Source organism: Anomalospiza imberbis, chromosome 2 (genome assembly GCF_031753505.1).
Source record: "Anomalospiza imberbis isolate Cuckoo-Finch-1a 21T00152 chromosome 2, ASM3175350v1, whole genome shotgun sequence".
NCBI classification, from domain to species: domain Eukaryota; kingdom Metazoa; phylum Chordata; class Aves; order Passeriformes; family Viduidae; genus Anomalospiza; species Anomalospiza imberbis.
In genome coordinates this window covers 16,508,128-16,515,042 of record NC_089682.1, presented here as the reverse complement: position 1 = coordinate 16,515,042, position 6,915 = coordinate 16,508,128, and positions in this window count along the sequence as shown.

Sequence of the window (6,915 nt, the reverse complement as noted above, 5' to 3'; positions counted from 1 at the left end):
CAACTGTAGCAATCAAAAAAAAAAAAAAAAAAAAAAAAAAAAAAAAAAAAAAAAGAAACAAAAAGAAGAAAAAGAGAACAATCACAGGGCAATATCAATGCTTCAGTGTGTTTGCGTTTGGAAGATGCTGGGGAAATAAAAAGACTACAGCTGTAGCTATTTATTACATTACATTTTCTAAAAGGATGAAGATATGCTATGCCAGTTCTGTTTTCTTTTGGATTCATTTGGTTTATCCCACTCTCATTTCCATTGTCACTGTAGATTTCAAGGCTATTCACTTTCCATAGAGTTAAAGGTGACTTTGGGTGGGTTTTTTTCCCAGAAGCTGCCCATCTAGAAACAAATCCCTCACTGTAGTGCTTCCCTAGGGAGAAAACAAAACAAAAAAACAAACAAAAAAAAGAAAATGCTCTTGAGAATTGGTATTTTTCTACACTAAAATGAGCAGAAACAAACTTTAGGAAAATTAACAAAACATATGTAAATATCATATTTTTGATAAAAATTTGTAAATAGAATTATCAAAAAGTGGACGTGGCAAACGATTTACTGCATAACAACTTTGTTTATACAAGACAAATTAATTCAATTATAATAACTGTATTCTGTGAATACCATTTTCATATCAAACATAAAACATGGCCACCAATAACCACGTTCAGTGTGTCAGGCCTGAAGGATAGCATTGAGCAGTGGAAAGCAGAAATTTTCCAACTTAGTTAAGGAAATCGAAAGGCTGACTGTGAGGGGATTAAAGAAACCATTTGTCTTTCTAAGGCAGCTCCAAAGAAGCTAACTGGAAAGCACAGCTGGGAGGGTTACCGTGAGGATTGGTGGGGAAGAGGAGTGTGTTTCTGACAGAACTAAGCTGGGTCTGATGCAAAGCCCCAAAGGGTCCCACCCCACAGCCTCCCCTGGGCCTTTATGCTTGCAGGGATTGCTTCAGAGAGGATAGATGTGAGAGGAAACAGTACTTAACTTTCATATTCCTATTAGTCTATTGGGATACATAACACAGTCATAACCTGGTACCTATAATCTTTAAACACAATTAGTTTCTGGTTCGCAAAGGAAACAAATAAATTATAAGCATGCAAGAAGCGCTTTCGATTTATCAGTAAATATCTGCAATGAGTTTTCAGTGAAGCTTTCTCTTTGTGCTGATGAGATTCATGCTACCTAAATATTTACAAAAATGACACTGTGAAAACGTAGCTGGGGAAATAGGTATGTGTATGCATTATTTATATTCATTGCTGAGCTGAGAAGGGGAAAGCTCCAGTTCATTGTGCCAGCCACGTACAGTAGGGATTTTGTCTGGGTTTACCAGAAACACAGAACAGGGTGAGGGACTGGGTTGGGGTGGGAAAGGAGACAAATCAAAGTAGCTGCTTTGATACAAATGAAGGCAGGGAGATAAAAGCTGAATTACTTGAAATTACTTGAATATTCCCATCTTAAAACCAGAAGAACCCATGAGTTGCTTTATACTTTTAATTTTTAAACAGAATAAAACCCAACAGGCCTGATTCTCCTTTGGGCCACCACAATTTCCACTGATGTAGCCCCATCTGTGCTACTTAGACTACAAGGCCCTCTTTATCCAAAACTCATGCAGTTACTATTGGTTGCTGTAGGATACAGATAGGAACAGAGGAAAGGTTAGTGCAGAGAAAATAGTGAAGGAGGAATGGGGTGTGCAGTAGGACAGGTCAAGTAGGATGGCAGAAAGAGCATTCTATGGTACAAAGGAATTGGCTAAAAGCTGGCTTTAAGCATAAGTAAAGGACTGGGAGGTGGGATGTGTGAATTAGTTTTGGGTTTTTTTCTTTTAATCATGTAATGCATAAAGCTGAGAGTTATTACAAAAGGCAGATCATGTTTTAAAGAAGGTTCTACGTAAAACTTAAAATTTCAAGAAGTCAAAGCAAATCAGAACAGTTTAACATATCCAAAATATTATTCCCCAGAAGGTGCATATCTGATTTTGTCTAGTGCTTACCACAAGACAGATATTATTCCGAGTTTCCTACTGTCCTCCTGTGTAGCCTGGTTGCATTCAGTTGATGAGGTAGAGTCACTGTGCACGTGATAGGTGTGTTGGGATGAGGGATGATCCATCAGTTGAAGAGCTGCAAAATCGTCTAAAACAGTTTTTAAAAAGCTAATGGGAGAAAGGTTTTGGAAACAAAAGGCTAATCACATTAGTAGCTTAGCTAGAAAGATAAGTCTGAATACAAGTGAAGTGAATGAATGAGAATGTTTTAGGAGGAAATGTTTAGCATATAACAAACCACCTTCAGGAGAATATGAGAAAACCTAGTTTAAATAATAGGCAGAAAATCCTTAGTTTGTCTTCTTCAGTCATTTTCCACAAAAATTTTACCAGGAGCACTTTTACAAAATGTTTAATAGTCCTGAGTTCATTAGTCATTCAAAACAGTAAAGAGAATACAGCTGAATTGACTTTGATGATACCATTTTTTATTTCCAATCAATAACTTCATAGACACCCTAAATAAATACATATACCCTAGGTTGTTTGTTGTTTTTTTTCCACTGGAATAATGAGGAAATATTTCACATACAGAACAAACACAGAACAATCCCATTGGAGTATAGTCTCCTTTTGCTTAATTTTCTAATTTCTATTTGGCAGATTGAAACCCAAACAGAGAGATTCTAAATTCTCTGTGAACAAGAGCTGAGAACAAACGTGGGAGTCAGAGGAAGATGAATGGCAGGGAGACCTGTAGCATTCCAAGCGTGCCATTAAGGCACCAGAGGACAGGCCATAGAGCGAAGGGAACATCACTCACCTCTTGAGACAGGGTACAGTACGTGCATCAGGTAACTGCAAGTACTGAACCGTCATTTCAACCTACTGTTCTGTTGTTTGCACTGATATTATGAAAATTATTTCTTAAGTTATACAGCTGTGTTCTGAAAAATAACATTTTCCCCTTTTCTTCTTTGTTTTTTTTTCTTCTTTTTTTTTTTTGCCTTTCTGTTTTTGTTGTTGTGGCAGCATAGAGGGCAAGGGATAGTTGTAGCAAATAAAGCATATGTTTGCTTTTGCCAAAGGTCAGTGATTGAGTGCATTTGCTGCAATGGTGGCAGATAGAGAAATACTGTAGGTTATGACTTAAAGAATTTAAAAAAAATTAAGAAGGTTACAGTGTAACTATTTTGGTACTAGCACCAGTTCATGCTGGCAGAAAAGACAATGGTTTATGGACTTGCATCCATTTTGTATTTTTGTAATATTTGTAAATACGAACTTTTTAAATCGTTGCAAATATGGTTTCTTTTGTAAAATGTTTTCAAAGTTTACATTAAATCCAAGCCTTTGTATATTTTAGAGCTGTGCAACACTTTAAGTCTTGTATTTATTTTTAGTAAAAACGGTGACAGTTTCATTGTGAACCCCTCTCAAAAAATGTGTTGGAAAAGTTTGATTACCTAGAAAGTGTGTATAGAAACTGCAAATAAACGTGACTGCAATTAAATCACATGTTCTCTTTACTTTCTTGTAATGAGATGTGAAGTCTAATCTACAGACTACAAGTATGCTATTTCCCAAGGTCACCTTCAGCACATTACACATTTCAAACCTGTTTAATCCTGCTTTCTCTTCAACTGATTTTTTTTCCAAAAACTGAGTAAAGGAAAATGTCTTTCCAAAATGTCACTGACTTTAAGTGCTCACCAGTACAACTTTGCCAGAATCTAGTAACTGCTGAATTCGCCCCATGACTTTTACACGTAAGAAAAGGCTAAGAGAAAGAAAGCTGGGATGAAAAATGGTGGAGAGACCAGTACCTTATCTTCAGCTGGAAAAAGAAACAAATTGCAACACTTCAGAGAATCCAGGGGCTGGATTTTATCAGATAAAGCAAGCTTTGGGAAAAAAGAGAGGCATTCATAATCATACTGATTATGAATACAAACTTTGAAGAGCAAACACTACTTCATTTTAAAATGGTTCAATTATCAGTAGATTGAGATGTCAGGACATGGAAGTTAAGTGTTCAAACAGCCCCTCTCAGGTCTCTTTGAAAATGGATATGAAAATGCACATCATGAAACTTTGGTTCCAGCTGTCATCTTGTAAGTAGCCTTGAAACACTGTACTTGGTGCTTAAAAACAGATAAGGAAAAAAGGCTGAAATGTGCAGGTCTGGTGTTATAGAAAGCGTGACAAAAGAGGAACTTTGGGGAATGCTGCTGTAGGGCTATCTAAAATGATAGTTTGCAACAGTATGAGGATTTCCCCGATCATGTGGTACCCTTAGAGTAGTCTCCAAGTGTGACTCAGCTGGCATAACGTTTAACCAAATGGTCACATAGTTAATGATTCTGTAGATAATTTCCTGTGGTCTTGTGCACCTTTCCCATCCCAAAATCACAGGTAAGCAAGATCTGCAGGAAAAGCTTAACCCATAAGGGCAGACACAAGCTGGTTTTCCATCTGACCACTGTACATCTATATTTCTTCATGCTCAGTGAAGAAAAGACTTAACATTAGACTACATAAAATATACCCAATGTTTTTTATATATGCAAGGTGTCAGGTCCCAAGAGGGCAATCCTGGGCCACCTGGTCTGGCATAGACACAAAATGTTGGATCCTAGAGGGCAGTCAAAGACTGCCTACTCAGAAATATATTTGGGATATCCTTGAGCTAAATTATAGTGAAACAATGCCAAATAATCAATCAAAAAGTTTTATTTATGGCAGCAATTATTTAAATCTTATGATAGGTTAAACAGCGTGTCACAGCAATGATTTAAATATTTCTGAACAGCCCATGGATTGACCTATTCAGGAGAGGATGAAAGGAAGAAGGAATCCCCAACTGTGGATTCCACTGTAGTCTGTTTCTAAATAGTCTTGCTCTCTCAGTACTCATTACTGTCTCATGGCGGGTACCACCAATGAAATCATAGTAAAGCCTAAGTGAAACTTCTTATATACCTGGTTGCAATTTCCTTGATCTTTTCAAGGACTATTGTCTTCCATTAGGCTGCAACAAGTTTGTGCCCACAGATTATCCCATTCTTAGCAAAATTGCTGGGGGTTACATTTCTTTCCTATTGTTCCTTTTTAGTTGCTAGGAAGCACTAACAACCGGGTACTTAAGAAAAACAAAAGAAATGGACAATCACAGGAGAGGAGGGCATCTGGTTGTGCGGAGTTTCTCTCCGAGGGGCAGAGTACCACGAAAATTGGGCTGATAAAAGACGGGGCTGGGGCAGCTGCTGGCTTGCTCTCTCTTGTTCTCTCTCTCTCTATCTCGGCTTCAGAGGAGGTCGGCTGGAGCTGCTGCTTGGGGAAAGGAATCGCTGCTGCCACCGGAGCCCAGCCCAGAGCTGCTTCTTCTGCCATGCGGTGAGGCGAGGCTCTGCTTGTGAGAGCAGCCACTGAACTGAGAGCTTATTAACACCCACCTCATCTGCCTGGGTACCCAGGATCATGAGCTCGCCTCTCCCTGTGGCACTGCTCCGAGTTTTCACTGCACTGTAGCCCAACACCCTCCGCTGTTGGGGAAGATGAAACAGGAAAGCCTTATAAAAATGATTGCCTGGCAAAAGACTTTGAGAATATAGAAACTATAAGCGAGATTGAAATGAAAGCAAGCTTTGAGTTACCAAGTCTTAGTTCCTGAACAACTGGAAAACAATGGTATGGCCACCTGAAGGTAATCCCCTTTTGATGAAACAATACCCTCTGCTGGCAGGCAAGTCCAAGGGTCAGAGCAGACCCTACTAGCTGGGCAGAAGGGGTCCAAAGAGTAGTTTTTAGGGTTTAAAATGTAACACAGTATGGTAATGTCATGATTCTTATAGGTTGTATGTAAACGCTATAGGATTTTTATCTTGTACTAGATTGGTTAGTGAAAATTAGAATATTCAGCACAGAAGATTTATTGTAATGAGAACTTCCCTCTCTTGCTCTCTTACTCTCTTGCTCTTGCCTCTCTTGCCTCTCTCTCTCTCGGTCTTTCGGGCCTGCTCCGAGCTGCGGCTAGCAGCTCTAAGACGTGTTCCAAGATGTGACTTCAGAGATCTCTCCTCTCCGTCCGTCCTGACCATCCTACCAACCAACGCTCCTACACTCTGCCTGCCGTCCCGGCTCGCTGCTTCTGAAAGTCCTCCTGGAGCACTGGGATCGGCTGCCCCAGGGTTTGTGAAGCGAAGCCTCTCTTCTCTCTTCTCTCCCTTCCCGTGTCGGCCGAGCCGCCATTACCACGTGCTCCCCGAGCTCGCGCCACAGCGCCCCCTGCAGACGCAGGGGAATCACCGCACCTGCCCTGCCCACTGGGCGCCACGCCACAGCGCCGCTGCTGGCCGTGACCGGAACTGCGCCGAAGGGAAAGCGCCAGCGGCTCAGAACCTGGGACGGGCTTAGCGGTTCTGTCTGTGATTGCTGCCGGTGGCGTTGTTCGTTTGCCTTGTTATACATATACGTAACAGTAAAGAACTGTTATTCCTTCTCCCATTTCTTTGTCTGAAAGCCCCTTAATTTCAAAATTACACTAATTCGGAAGGAAGAGGTTTACATTTTCCATTCCAAGGGAGGCTCCTGCATTCCTTAGCAGACATCTGTCTTTCAAACCAAACCAAAAATAACTATTGCTGTCATATTGGATAGACTTGGGTTTGGGCAAGTAACTGAACCATCGCTTCAGCACTTTTACTATTGTTATAAATGAAAAATGATCCAGCCAAATTAAAAAAATAAAAAGAATTAATTTTAGCAATAGAGATCTAACTTAGCCAGCCACAAGGAAAAGGACAGTGCCGAGCCCGCGATCGGCGCTGGGTGCAAGACACAGAGATCAGCCTCAGCAGAGGTTTCACTCTATGCCCCCACACCACCATCCTGGTACAAGCGATTTTTATAGGGAA